The 16,013-nt window shown below is 44.8% G+C and overlaps 1 pseudogene; it reads left to right on the plus strand.

Annotated features, from left to right (window-relative positions):
• Positions 1–9,621: 9,621 nt before the first annotated feature.
• On the plus strand, positions 9,622–11,795 carry LOC136529685 (pentatricopeptide repeat-containing protein At1g62260, mitochondrial-like; annotated as a pseudogene).
• Positions 11,796–16,013: the final 4,218 nt, after the last annotated feature.

Genomic DNA, 16,013 nt, shown 5'->3' on the forward strand with positions numbered 1-16,013 from the left:
GTCGACCTCGAGCAAGTAACGGCTAGTGGAGGTCTTGGACCTCTATAAATAGACTTGGGGCGCTTTGGGCTCACTCTCTTGGACATTTTCACCTGTGATACATCCTTGTGAGCCTAAGCAAACACCTCCCACTTATCTCCATCAATGATTCATCATCATAGTGAGATTGGGAGAGATTCCTAGTGCATTTGCTTGAGTGATTGCATCTAGTGGCACTTGGGGATCGTTCTGGCTGTAGATTTTTTGTTACTCTTGGTGGTTGTCGCCACCTAGACGGCTTGGGGCAGCAGAGGAGGATTGGCACAAGTTGGTGTTTGTTTGTGGCCATCTCCCGGTGATTGTGAGGGGTCTTATACCTTCTCTGGTGGAGCACCAAAGGTAACTCTAGTAAATTTCTCGTGCCATTGAGTTACCCCACTTGTGGGTAGGTTCTTGCGGTGTCCATTTGTTGGACCTAGGTTTGTGAAACACCTATTAGCCGCGCAAACTACCAAGTGTTGGTCGACACAGCAGGGACTAGCGTGCCGGCAAGCACGTGAACCTCGGGAGAAAAAATCTTGGTGTCCATTGTGATTGGAATTCTCCCGGTGATTGATTTGGCATTCATATTGTGATTGGTTCATTCCTCTACATGGCAGTATAACCTTTCTACTCACTCCTTTACATTTACTTTGTTTAGTTGTGTAGCTAGTTTTGAGAGCTTGCTTGCTTGTTTAGTTTCACCTAGTGGATCTCTTTAGTGTAGTTTTGTTAAGAGCTCTTAGTGAGTAGTGACTTAGCTCTTGTTGTGTGCCTAGTGATCATAGCAACTAGAATTGTTTGGATAGGTGACTTGCAACACTTGTAGAGCTAGAGCAAAATTGCATTTCGTCGTTTAGCGTACTAACAATTTGTTCTAGTGATTTTGTAGAGTTTTTATTAGGCTATTCACCCCCAGTCTAGCCATATTAGGACCTTTCAATCCTGTCGGCTGCCCCCCTTGGTAAGTCCTATTATTGCTAGGCTAGATATATGTCTAACTGTAGAATGTTTACACTCATGCCAGGATTGAACCTGGCAATGAGTTTAGAGTAGTTTTTAAGGTTGCTAAGTATACCGATGATGTTAAGTATGGTGGGCTGGTAGAAATGACTAAGAAAGAGCATGAGTTGTGGCTGTATAGGAGCATTGGGTGCAGTCTAGCTTAGTTTTATGATGATGTTGCTACAAAGATTATCTGGGGACTTAGCCAAACATTATCAATTTGGGTTTTGGACACTAATCTAATGCTCGCTTTGAATGGAAAATTAGAAGGGATGATCAATGGTAGGTAATGATGAAGGACAAATGGGATGAAAGGGTGGCTTACATTGCTGTGGAGGTTGTTGCCAAAGATGGATATGAGAGAAATGATAGTTCAGTGGCATCTAAGGTTAGCAACACTAGTATTCCTCCTAGGTCTGGTGTCACTAATTTGGATGCTTCTTCTGCTGGGCCTAATGCAGAAGACACTGGTGATACATATACTATCGAAGTCATTGTGGAGTGGGATGACAACGGGAAAGAAGGGAGACAACGGGAGGGGGAATGAATGGGATGAATTGAGTGAGGGGGGCCCGAGCGATAGGATAAAACGCTAGGGGCACCAATGTCTTTTTCCCTGGCCGATCCATGCTGGTAGGTTGATCTAGACTATCATGACGCCAAAAGTGGCAAAAATAAGGCGAGAAATGTTCATGTAGCAAATGTGTAATTGCCAAACTAAGATCGGCAGCTGGACGGGTGTCTCTAGGAATAATGGCAAAAATTCCATAGGAACTATGAGGGAGGAGGGCATACGTGGATCCATCGTCTACGAGCTCCTTGGCTGACCATGGAGCAGGGAGCCAGATGCGGAGAGGCGGCACACACGCATCCATGTACCACGCACCACGGGGGACAAATGCAGAGGGCAACATAGGGTGGAGGAGCGAAGTGAGCCAAGCTGACATAGGAGGGAGGTGCTAGCGCCGTTGCTGCTTCAAGCTTCATGTCCATGTCATGAGAAGATGGTTCGAACAGACAATAGTCACCAGTGTCCGCTCCCTGCCAACTTGATCTAGAGGACATGGTGGGCCCTCTATTCGAATCTAGCGCCCATGCTCTCTCCCTTCTTGCTACTGCGGCTAATGCCTTCCTATGCTCGTCCAGCGTCAACGCTTCCTCCCTTCAGTGCACAGCACTCCCTCCACCCCGATCGAGCCTCGACCACTTGAAATCGGCTTCTTCTCTAGCCAAATGGGCCCAATCCTTGAGTGGCTCTCCATGCGGCATTGGTGGCGTGACAAATCTGGCTACGATTTAGGTGCATCGGGTACTGATGCATGCCCGCTACTCGAGTTGTTGCCACAACCGCTTTTGCAGTGTTGGTTTAAGTTTAAAGGGTTATTTGGATTAGTACCATTACAATTCTCAGAACTTTGAGATGTACCATTAAAATTCATCAATTTTGAGATTTACCATTATAATTCATTATTTCACTGAGTTTCGCCATTTTTATGTTTTCTAGCTGCTTGGGCCCACTGGCAGTCGTATGCGCATTGTTCTCTTTTTTGTATGGATGATTTTGCCCTTGTCCAAAGTTGAAAGAGCCCTACGCTGCGCCCATGGCCCTATCTCTCAGTCCCTTCTCCTCCTCGCTCTCACTCTGTCTCTCACTCTCTCGTCCTCCCAATGTGGCGACGATGGCAGAACCCTAACCCTAGCCACCGGCGTCCTGGAGCCCACGCCCGTGCCTGAGTCAGCTGCCGCTACCGCCCAACTACACTACTGCCCGTGCCCTAGCTGTCCTCTCGTGGCCCCATCTCTTGGTCTGTAGGCTCTACTCCATGGTTGTGCCTAGGTTTTGAAGCCATGGCCGGGCAGTGCACTAGAAGCCCAATGAAGGTACCTTCAATGGGCTCGAGCGCGATGGCCAGCAGTAGAAGGCAGTGCCCTTATTGCCATGTTCCTTTGGTCTAGATCTAGAGCAAGCAGCCGACGACAAAGGATTAGTGGTTTCTCATGTGCCCATACAACATTAAGGTTAGGATTCTTGACATTTTTTACCTCACTATGTCTCTTGATGCTACTCTGATTGATGTGTTTTTGTGTGCAGGGTGATCATACTACATGTGGCTTCATCTGCTCTGAGTTGCAGATTTAGGCCTTGGAAGCAAAGGAATGTTGGTTGCAGACTAGTAAGGAGACATCAGCTGACTGTTATGCCGAGTTGAAGGAAGAATTGCAAGAGTTGAAGCAAACTGTGGATAGTGTTGTAGCTGATTTGTGGAAACTGAAGGTCCAACCTGCTGAGCCAAAGCCTGAGCTGGACACGAAGAAATGTCATATTGTGCTTGATTGTTCAATTGTATCGCTAGTTTTTTTGGCTTTGTAGGTGTCCTGATTGGTGCATTTGTTGTTGCTGTTATGTGGAAGTGAACAGCTAGAATGTGTGTTAGTCAGCTAATTTAAGCATGGGTTAGCTAATGTGTGACTGTGTGTATGTATGTTATCCTGGAATTGAATTGAAATGAAATGTGTTCTGTTGAATCAATTGACATCTTGTATTCTAACTGGTTTGAGCAGGCCCATGGCATTAGGACCACCCAACTGATATTGAAGAACTTGTTGCTAGAGAATTTCCTAGCTTTACTGAGACAATTGTTGGATCAGTTGGGACTAATGTTGTGGGTTCAGTTGAGATAGCAGATTTTGTTGTTGAATCTTTTGAAGCAGTTGCAGCTACAGTTCTGATTGTGATAGCTGTTGTAGTTGGGGTTGTTGACTTTGTAGGAGTGCCTACTGGTATTCTATTGTTTGTTGCAACTATGGAGTCTAAGTTAATTGTGATTGCTGCAAAGAACCCATCGTTGTTAGACTTGGTAACCCTGCACGCTGGGTAGGTGACTGTTGCTCTTTCAGCTTGCGCTGGTCCGATGACTGAAGACATGCAGTAGCTTTCAACTATTGTTGTGGCTGTGATTGTTGTCGTTGGAGTTGTTCTTGTTGCTGCTACAAGTGAATGGCAGTGGTTGGACCTGCTATTGTTGCAATACATGGTGAGGCTGCTGCTGGTGTTGAGCTAATGAGGTAATTGCAGGGTGGTCCACTTTGGAACCAGCCTGTAAATTAGGTAAGCCAATATGTTGGGCCTGCATACTCAATCTTTTTGTTGGATCTTCACTAGCACTGCCTATCCCATCCTGCATACCTAGTTCATTAGAGGTCAAGTACTACGACTGTACAGCAGGGGCAGCAGTTGCTAGCATGTGAGGATTTTGCTACATAGCCATCCACTGAACTAGGCTCAGGCCTAGAAATAATGCATTTTGGACATCTTTTGACTGTTGTCTCCCAGTTCAATAGATAATGATCAAATAGCATCATCAAAGCATTCTAACTACAACACAACAGGAATCCAAGACTTTATAGGTTCACAACCACTTAAATCGACATAACAACATACCAGGTTCACAACCATACAATGTTCCAGCATTCTAACTACAAGGTTCCAGGAATCCAACTACAATGTTACACAAAAGCATATCATAAACTACAACAAGGTTCAACTGCTGATCTTACAAAAGCATACTAGTAGCAGCATACAAGTTCTCTTTTTATTACAAAGCATATCATAAGCTGCTGACAATCTCTAGTCTTCATAGACTAGCCTCCTAAGGCTACTAACAACAGTAGTAGGTGGGTCGGTTGTTGCCTTTTTGAGCTTCTTCTTGATGGGTGTCTTCTTCTTCTTTGGTGTGCCCTTCTTCTTCTTCTAAACTTTCTGTTTCTTGCCTTGGGAGGGACCAGCTGCATCTATTGGAGCTTATTTCCTACATTTTAAAGGTGACATTACATATTGTGAAGTAAAAAACAATGAGACAGATTTAGTGCATAGAAACATACCTTTTGTTAGCCTTGTTCCTTGGTGGAGCTCTCTCACCATCTTCTCCAATCTCTGCATGTTTGCAAGTTTTTGAAAAGTGGCCAAAATCTCCACATCTCCTACATTTGACCTTCTTTTTGGATGCCCTTTTCTCCAAGCAACCTCTATGCCTTTGAACCTTTGATCTTCCTACTCCTCTGCCTAACAATGGTGGATACACTTTGAATCCAAGTTCCACAACAGGCCATTGCGACCTATCTAGGATAGGTTCAATTCTGTCCTCATAGGTTGCCTTGAACCTAGCCACTGAGTAATACTCATGGACAAAATCTTTAATTTTCACCCCTCTGTTGGACAAGATCCATGCCAAAGCATGTTTGTAGGGCTTCCCTGTCAACTGCCACTCCCTACAGGAGCATTTATGGTTCTGCAAGTCAACTGTTTGTCTTTTCTGATTGTTCCACTCATCCAAGATGGTCACTTCTGCAATATCAACATCACTAACTGATACCTTGACCACTTTGAGGTTATTGCTGATCAAGTTGAGCTCCTTCATCACATTTGGGAGTATATCATCTGTCCACTGCCTAGCAATTCATGCAGTAGCAGACCTTTGAACTTCTTTATTTGTACATTGAAGCTCTCTGAAACATTATTTGTCAAGTAGTCACACTTGCTGTTTTCTGAAAATGCACACCTGTACCAGATCCTGTTGTGGTGCTCCTCAAGGTACTCAATGGCTTCAGGTGCAAACTCAAAAAAAAATTCTTCATGTGCTACTGAAACAGCCCTTGTGTGTAGCTTCTAGCTGCAGGGTACAAGTGATCAGTGAACACCTCACCAGAATACTTCAAAAAATTCTGATACAAATGCCTCATGCACTCCCTGTTTTCAGCTTGTGGGAAGACAGACCCCACTGTAGTCTCTAGTCCTTTACATGCATCTGTACATATAACCAGATTTAGAACATCTCCTACAACCTTATGCAGCTGCTGCAGAAACAATTTCCAATTATCTTCAGTTTCTGACTCGAGAATTGCATAAGCTATATGGTACAACCAATTGTGTCCATCGACACCAGTAGCTGAAGCTAACTAACCCCTGTATTTACCATGCAAACAGGAAGCATCTACCCCAATAAAAGGTCTGCAACCAGATAAGAATCCATCCACACATGGTCTAAGAGCAACAAACATCCTCTTGAATCTATTTTTGGTGCCAATCTTCTCTAACTCTATCTCTACTAAGCTAACAGGGGATACTTTCTCAATTTGAGCACCCCAATTAAAAAGCAACTAAAAACTCTCCTCATATTTACCATGGATCTACTCTAAAGCTACCTTCATACCTGACCATGCCTTGGAGTATTTCAACTTAATGCCATAGTCACCCTCCAATTTGTCCATGCAGTCAGTTGCACCTTTGGTTGGATTCTTCTTCAGCCAGTCTACCAACCTATCTGCACACCAACCTTGGGTGGCCATCTTCCCTTCTCTGAGTTTTGTGGTAGGACAGTTGTGTTCAAAAGGTAGCCTTTTGATCTACACAAACAAATGCAATAGGACATTAGTTGTATAAATAACAAATTTAATAAACAAACAACTCCAACAGTAATGCCAAATTTACCTCTATTGTCTTGCCATAAGAATTTCTAGAAGCATGTATACGCCAAGGACATCCCTCTGCTTTACACTTGGCAATAAATCCAGTGTGGTCAGTTTGCAGACCAACAAACTCAAAGCTTGTCTTCACTGCATGATGCCTAATTGCCTTCCTGAATACAACAATATCAGGAAAGAGCCCTCCTTTCACAATCTTGGGGTTTTCTAGATCATGAATCACATGGACCTCCTGTGGATCTGCATCATCAATCTCTGCCTCAAGAGGAACACCTCCTTCAGCAGCACCACAATCATTTGCATCAGCATTAGCGCATGGTTGTGGGTGAGAACTATTAGCAGCATGTGCATTGTTAGTGTACTGATGAGGAGGTACTGGCATGTACATTCCCTCATCATCGACACCCGCATACTCCTCCTCATTATCAAACATGTCTGGCTCCCTATCAGGATCTAGTTCAGGCTCTAAAGGATACTCTGGTCCTTCATCTGGCTCAATAGTAGGCTTGGTAGCAGGGCTAATAGAAGGATTAGGCTGCTCAGCAGGATCTGGAATAGGATTCTCATGCCTATTAGGATCTGGACTAGTATTCTCATGCTCAACAGGAGGAATCACACAAAGAGACTCTAGGGTAGCAAACTCATCAACATCTGCAACTTTTCTTTCAAAAACTCCTACAACAAGTTGGCAATGCATCTGATCCTTATACATTTCAAACACATCATTCAGCTGGAAGTCATTAACTAGTCTGACGTCTTCACACATCCTTTTGTCAAAGAACCACACACAAGGACTCTGGGTAGGGGACCATTTGAACTGATTGGTTAAGCTTTGCATCAGCAACTCAAAAGTGAACGATCCTACCTCCACATCCCATTTAATCACACTACCCTTCGTGTAAACTTTCCTACCATTACTGTCTGTAGTACAGAAACCTTCAACTTTAATCTCTAAGGAGAACAACCGAACCCTAGCAGCAAACAAACAATTCGCAAATAAATACACTAGGGTCAATGCAATTCCTCGACCTACTCGCATCGCTACTCAGACTCAAGAGATTGAAGGCTGGAGATCCATACCTCTCCTCGCCGTGCTCCATGTCCGCGGGGTCAGCCATTGCGCTCAATGGAACACCATCGTGAGGTCGCTGGAGAGGCTCCAATCATCCGGGATCCGGGAGGACAGCTCGGGCACGGGCGGCAGTGGAGTTGGCTGGCGGCGGCAGTTGACTCGGGCGTGGGCGCGAGCTCCAGGACGCCGGCGGCTAGGGTTAGGGTTTCGTCGTCGTCGCCGTGTCGGGAGGACGAGAGAGTAACAGACAGAGTGAGCGCGAGGAGGAGAAGGGACTGAGAGATAGGGCCACGGGCGCAGCGCAAGGCTCTTTCAATTTTGGACGGGGGCAAAATCGTCCATACAGAAAAGAGAACAGTGCACATACGACTGCTAGTGGGCCCAAGCAGCTGAAAGACGTAAAAAATGGTGAAACTCAGTGAAATGATGAATTATAATGGTAAATCTCAAAATAGATGAATTTTAATGGTACATCTCAAAGTTCTGAGAATTATAATAGTACCAATTCAAATAACCCAAGTTTAAAAGGATGACAACTCATGGGTAGTTAGTGGTATAGAGCCGGGACTTGGCCGTGCCATTTGAGGGTGGTTATGGCACGGTCTTTTAGCACAGCTCGAAGCACGACACGACACGGAATATTTTGGGTCGTGCCTCGCACGACACAAATACGACGACCGTGTTGTGCTTATAATTTTGGCATGGCGGGCTACATGGCCCGATCCGCATTTTGGATCGTATTTGGGCCGGCACGAAAATGACACATAGGTACATCTACAACTCTGTAATGCAATTTTCTAGTATTTATTATACTGTCTCTATCTAATTATTGAATAGATTATGGAAATCGTTAAAACTTCCATGAAAATAGTATACATAAGATATATTTTTTATACCACGAGCGGAAAAGAAAAACTAGCAGAAACATTTTGAGGACCGTGCTTGCGCCGGCACGACCTGAAGGTGTGCCGACGTACCACGGGCCGTGCTTGGGCCGAAGAAAAAATTTACCGTGCTGTATCGGCACGGCTCGACGTGCCTCGCGAGCCTAGTGGACACGACCCGAAACGGCATGAAGCACGATATGGCCGGGCCGTGCCGGCCCGGCCCGGCCCAAATCCCACCTCTAGTTAGTGCGGCCCGGCCCGGCCCAAATCCCACCTCTAGTTAGTGGAAGGAGGCCAGCACTTAGAACAACGATTCATTTCACCGTGTAACTATCAGTTTTTGGATTGGAATTGAAAAAACAATAGTTGCAAGAGCCGTGAACGCGGAGACGCTTTGACTACACTGCGTGACTTAGAGGTTAGTTAGTTGTGGGACCCTTTGAATGACGTGACTTCACGAAATTACTGAGAAATCCCTAATGGGGATCTCCTATTTAGGTACAAAAGATATCTTAATTAGTGTAATAGAGTAATTAGAGGAGATATAAGGGAAAAATTGCGAACTAGGGTGTTTGCCCCGCTCTCTCTCCGCCTCTGCTAGCCAACACTGGCATTAACCTATTTCCTGGAATAGTCCTCATAACTACTTTTGAATATTTAGGCATAATGATCTTTGAGAGAGTTTGGGAAACATTCTGGAAGAGTAAAGTTACGCTATAGCATCCGGTTTATACATATGTAGACAATACAGTACGACAATCCTCCTCAAGATGAGTGATAGATATCTACCTCTAAAAACTCTCTAACTTTAGATCCACTAAATTATGCTCAAAATTGCTTTTTCATGGGAATCAAGGAGTGTTGTCTGAGTATCATTACGCGAGAGTATAAATAATTATTTTTATATACAAAATAGAGGTTATGTTTATAGAAGAAATATTTTTCAAATAACAGAAAAAAAACACCAACATATAAGTACTGTACAAGTGTACAACAGAGCAGAAGTGATTTTTTTTTAGAATTAGCAGAAGTGATACTTTAGTACAATTGGTGAAAGGAAAGAAAAAGGGGAAAAAAATCTCAGCATATGGGCCGCTTGGGCCGAAGTGTGGTTGCCGCGTTGCGCCACACGCGAACGGTCTATACCTGATGCGAAGATGGCCGCCTCGGCTCCCGGCGGCCGTCGTTCACCGCCATGCCGGCGCCCCGGCCGCACCGGACGTCGCCGTGGCAATGTACCACGCCGACGGCCTTGTCCGCCAGCACAACCGCTCTCTTGTGGAGCTCCTCCGCCGCGGCCGCTTCTCTGCCGCCCGCCGCCTTTTCGACGCGCTTCCTGCCCGCTCCGTGGTCACATGGAACTCGCTCCTCGCGGCGCTCTGCCGCCGCAGCGACGTGAGAGCTGCGCGCTCCTTCTTCGACGCCATGCCAGTGCGAGACGTCATCTCTTGGAACACGCTCCTTGCCGCGTACGATCGATCGCTGCAACCCGATCACCTCGGCGCCGCGCACCGTCTGTTCGACGAAATGCCTCAGCGCGATGCCGTCTCGTGGAGCACACTTCTCGGCGCCTACACACGCCGCGGGCTCATGGAGGAAGCCCAGAGGCTGTTTGATCAGATGCCACATAGGAATTCGGCTTCTTGGAATACCATGGTCACGGGGTTCTCTGCTGTTGGCCAAATGAGGAAGGCACTCAATGTGTTCGAGGCAATGCCTATCAAGGACTCTGCGTCACTGTCTGCAATGGTCTCCGGTTTTATCAGGAATGGCTGGTTGCACGAGGCTGATGAGCTGCTTACAATGCGCCTGAGGGTGATGGACATGGACAAGGCTGTTGATGCTTTCAACACCCTTATTGCTGCATATGGACAAACAGGGAGGGTAACTGATGCAAGGAGGTTATTTTCTTTGATTCCAAAAACACAGAGCCATCACAAGGGGCATAAGAGGAGGGTGTTTGAGAGGAATGTTGTGTCATGGAACTCGATGATGATGTGCTATATCAGAACTGGAGATGTTTGCTCAGCTAGGGCATTGTTTGATGAGATGCCATATAAGGACTTGGTGCCATGGAACACTATGATAGCAGGGTACACTCAAGTCTCAGATATGGTGGAGGCAGAGAAGCTGTTTTGGGAAGTGCCAGACCCTGATGCAGTGACCTGGAATTTGATGATACGAGGGTTTACACAAAAAGGGGATGTGGAACATGCTCAGGGATTCTTTGATAGGATGCCAGAGCGGAGCACCATCACGTGGAATACAATGATATCGGGTTATGAGCTAAATGAGGATTATGATGGTACAATCAAGCTATTCCAAATGATGCTAGAAGTTGGTGAGAGGCCTGATCATCACACTTTCTCTTCAGTTCTAGCAGCATGTGCGTCACTTGCCATGTTGCGCCTTGGGGCTCAGCTCCACCAACTTATTGAAAAATCATTTCTGCCAGATATGGCAACCAACAATGCACTTATGACAATGTATTCCAGATGTGGTGAACTAACCAGTGCAAAGGCCATCTTCAGCCAGATGCATACACAAAAAGATTTAGTTTCTTGGAATGCACTGATAGGAGGTTATGAGCACCATGGTAATGCTACAGAAGCATTGCGCCTGTTTGAGGAGATGAGGAGTGCCAAGGTTATGCCAACTCACATAACTTTTATTTCTCTCCTGAGTGCATGTGGAAATTCTGGCCTTGTCTCCGAAGGACGGGTGTTTTTTCATACCATGGTTCATGAGTATGGCCTCGCTCCTAGGGTTGAGCACTATGCTGCGCTTGTCAATCTCATAGGACGACATGGCCAGCTTGAGGACGCATTGGAGGTGATCAAGAGCATGCCAATTGCTCCAGACCGAGCTGTGTGGGGGGCATTCCTGGGAGCCTGCACTGCTAAAAAGAATGAAGCGCTGGCTGAGGTGGCTGCCAATGCATTATCCAAGATTGATCCTGAGAGTTCTGCTCCATATGTTTTGATGCACAACTTACATGCCCATGAGGGGAGGTGGGGAAGTGCATCTGTGGTTAGAGAAGACATGGAACGGCTAGGGATTCACAAGCATCCAGGGTACAGCTGGATTGATCTGCACGACATGGTGCATGTCTTCATCTCAGGGGATACCTCGCATCCCCTTACCCAGGAGATTTTTCAGTGCTAGAATGTTTTTATAGGTCATGTCGAGATTGGAGCTAGACGGCTATGTGAAATTGTTGTATTTGGAGGAGATAAGAGGTTTTGCGGTGTAGAAACAAGCTCTTTCTTCCGTTCTTCTTGGCCTGTACATGTCTCTCTTGTAATGTTTGCACCTTTCTTTGGTAATGAAAACACAAATATTTTATTATTATATTTGATAAAATTGAAGATCTATGAGGGCACTGCTGATTGTGTGAAAAACTAAACTCATACAGATTTCCATAACAGTGATGTGGCTGTCAAGTGGAGTATTTGCCTACAGCTTGAATTATCTAAAATCCAACGGTTGAAATTACATGGAGATGAGCCAACACAACTGCTCAAGTAATCTCTCACCCTTTTACATGGAGATGAGCCAACTCAACTGCTCAAGTAATCTCTCAACCCCCCCTCTTGAATGGATACATAATTGCCTATCCATGATAATTATTGCTGTAATGATCAGTTCATAAATTTATGACTAAAGTAAAAACCTTAGCCTTAACCCAAATATATGCCATCGTCCCATCTACATCCAAGAAAGTTGCATTTTGATTGAATACAAGTAATCCATTCAAAGGTGTAAAAGAAAAGTTCTATAGGCAAAGAGAAACTATAGAATAAAATTTTCTTCAAAAGTGTGCTAGAAATTTCTCATTGAGTCATATACTCCATGCTACTAATTTCCCAATGGAAAAAAAATGCCATGGATAGACGGCGAAGATTAGTAGGTAGTACTCCTGCATTCCTTGGTGCAAGTAGAAACAAATCTTGAACTGAATCTAGCCGAAAGGCTTTGATTGACCACTATGCATGCTCTCTAATGCACAAACCCCTATGGCATGCTCGGCAATTACCAATCCATTAGCCACGCTTTGCATTAATTCCTCGCGTGGTTTTTAAGCCGTTTCCATTAACCCAATGATCCCAGGGTTTAAAAGAGCCGCATTTGCCTTCCATCTTCTCCACTCCCTATATTGCTGGCCTCAACTCCGTTCCAGCATCTCCCGGAACCATGGAGGCCAAGATTGAAGAGAGGTAAACCGTAAACTCATTGCTGTTGAATGATCTCCCAGCCAATAAGCTCAACGGTCTATTAGGCCTTGGTCACGCACCCTAATCGGGGGCGCACAACCCTACATGGTTTATGGGCCCCCGTCGCACTGCGCTATATAAAGTGGTGGGAGCCGGCGGCTCATGGTACGAGGTTGACTGCCGAGCTGCAGTCCCCACTGTACAAACCCTAACCCGATCACGAGGGGAGCGCAGCCAGCGACGGGAAGCCCCCATCGTCTTCACCGTCGGCCTCATTGCACCGCCACTGCATCACCGGACTTCACCAACTCTTCTTCTCCTTTTCTCCATGTTCATGTTCTACTGCCTTTTACACAAATTAAAAGAGTTCACCCATCTAGATTCTACTGCTAGTGATTCCAAAGTATCTAACAAAGGTATCAGACGCCTGTCTAGTATGTGGATCTGGATCGGGGAAAGAAAAGCAAATCGAACCATAACCCTAATTTCATCCCGAAATCAAGAAATGAATGAAAGAAAAGGACGGTTTGGCAAGGGTTTTTCCTACCTGGGATCTCCCTTCCTGTCACCACCGCCGGCGCATGGTCGCCGCGTGGGACAGATCAGCGATCTGCCGCTCGTCGTCGGGACGCCGACATCGGCGACAGGGCTCAGGGCATCGTCGAGAGGCCGTTCGACGGCGCCGCGCTCAGCCATGGGCGAGCGCGCGCGGCGGCGCCGTCGTCTCCTCCGGTCGTGGCCGCCGCAGTTTTGGCTCGGTGTGCCTGAGAAAGAAAAGCCAGAGAGTGAAAAGAGGGCAAGGAGGAGCCGGGCAGGACCTCCGGCGAGGTCTGGACGCCGGCCTCCATCGAAAACCCGCCGCACCGCTGCCGTGTTTTCGGCTGGAAGAGTGGCGACGGGAAAATGAACTAGGGTTCAGGGCGGACGGCCGGCGAAAGGGGGTTTTTGATCTCCCGAAACGAACGCTGGACCGTCGGATCGAACCGGACGGACAAGATCTCTCCGCCGCTCGCTGGACTTGCGGGTAAAATCGGCCCAAAGGGGTTTTGCGCGGCCCAGCCCCAGGTTAAGGCCAGGAAGCGGCGCGCGCGCGATGGTAAGCCTGGCCGCGGGCTGGTTTTGGCAACTGGACCACTTCGTTGGCCTACGGCTCAAATGAAATAGTAACAGTTTTCATTTAAGTTTATTTTCAGAAGCACTTGAATGAATTTTGTAAAGTTTTGCTGATATATCTCTGTACAATATTGAACCAACACGATATATTTTACAGAGAGTGTATATGTACAGTTTAAATGCTTCTGAAAATCATTATGATATTATTGATTAATGTTTCCACTGCATATAAAAAGTTGTTATTTCATTATTAAATTCAAACCAACGGGAGAATTTAATTTTGAAAAATGGATATTTTTTCGGTTGATTATTATATTGTTATTTTCTGACCTACGTTGTTAATAGCAATATTATAATGATATTATGCATTATTTCTATTTCTGCCCAACGGTGATGTAGATTTAATGTATAAAACAGTTGTATGTTTTAATTTTGATCAACGTTGAAACTAAGACATGCAATTGTTGTAATTATATTATGTTCTCACTTTAAAGAGAAATTGTGTTTTCAGAAGGATACTCCTTGATGGCATATCAAAGATATCCCAACTCTCAAAGGGGATAACTACATTGAATGGAAGAAAAATATCGACTTGGCCTTCATCTTGGCTGAGGTGGACTGGGTAGTCACCACACTGTGTCCCAAAGAACCTGAGGCACCGGTGAGGGAGACTGATGAGACTGATGCTGCATGGCAGAACAGAGAGCGGGACTTTGCTCCCATAAAGATGTCTTTTGACCTTGAACATAGAAAGTGGATCACAGCCATTAAGAAATATTTGGCTGTGATAAAGAATACAATTGAGCATGCAATAGTGGGCTCAATTCCAGACTGTGACGCGGTCACAGAGTACCTAGAAAGAATAAAGAGTCAGTTCATTGGCTCTTCAAAGACATATGCAACCTAGCTGATCAAACAGCTGGTGACAGAAAGGTACTCTGGTGGCGGCAGTGACATTAGAGAGCACATACTGAGAATGAGCAATTTGGCATCTAAGCTCAAACCAATGGATTTGGCTCTTAAGGATGAGTTTCTTATTTATTTTATTTTTGCTTCTTTGCCAAAAGAATTTGACACTTTTGTTGTTAATTACAACTTACAGCCCGAGAAATGGGATTTAGAAAAGCTCATAGCCATGTGTGTGCAGGAGGAGGAAAAAATAAAAGTTTCACAGGGTGGTACTATCAACTACCTAAAAGATAATAAGAAAAAGAACAATAATAACAGCTCTTCCTCCGAGTCACCTGGAAAGGGTCCCATACAACAGTCTCAGAACAAGCAATTCTCAGTGGATAAAGATCAATGTCTTCATTGTAAGGGAAGGGGACATTACAAGTAAAATTGTTCCGATTTCCTAAAGATGATTATGAAAAAAAGGTAAGAACATTATTACATTCGTAAATGAATCCTTGTATGTCATGTTTTCAAAATCTATTTGGTGGATTGATTTAGGTGTAACTATTCATGTTGCTAATTCTTTATAGGGATTCCGTTCGATGAGAACTTTGCAAAGAAGCGAAAGTTTCATTAAAGTCGCAAATGGAGTACAAGCAGATGTTGAGGTCGTTGGCGATCTTCCGCTAGAGCTTGCTGATGGCTTTATACTTTTTCTTAGAGATGTTCTTTATGTACCTTCTTTGCAAAGAAACTTGATTAGTGTTTCAAAGTTGGACCATGATGGTTATGATTGTTATTTTAGAAATGGCAAATGTCAGATATTGTTTAATAATAGATGTATTGGTCTTGTCTTCCGATAAGATGAGCTTTATTTGTTATCACTTCGTGAAAATGTGAATTCCGTATGTGGTGTGAATGAGAAAGTATCATCATCGAACAATGCAAACAGAAAACAAAAGAGAACTCCTAATGTATCGTCGAAATTATGGCACTGTCGTTTAGGCCATATTTCGAGGGAGAGAATAGAAAAACTAGTTAAGAATAAAATTCTTCCTCCACTGGAGTTCTCTGACTTAGAGCAATGTATAAAATGTATTAAAGGAAAGTATGTAAAGAAAATTAAAAATGATGCCAAACGAAGCACAGAATTTTAGAGATAATTTACACAGACATATGTGGTCCTTTTCCTGTGAAAAGCGTGGATGGTTATGATTCATTCATAACATTCATAGACGATTACTCTCGTTTTGGCTATATTTATCCAATTAAAGAAAGAACAGAAGCGTTGGATAAATTCAAAATATTTAAGGCAGAAGTTGAAAATCA

The sequence above is a fragment of the Miscanthus floridulus genome, chromosome 19 (genome assembly GCF_019320115.1).
Source record: "Miscanthus floridulus cultivar M001 chromosome 19, ASM1932011v1, whole genome shotgun sequence".
Classification (NCBI taxonomy): Eukaryota; Viridiplantae; Streptophyta; class Magnoliopsida; order Poales; family Poaceae; genus Miscanthus; species Miscanthus floridulus.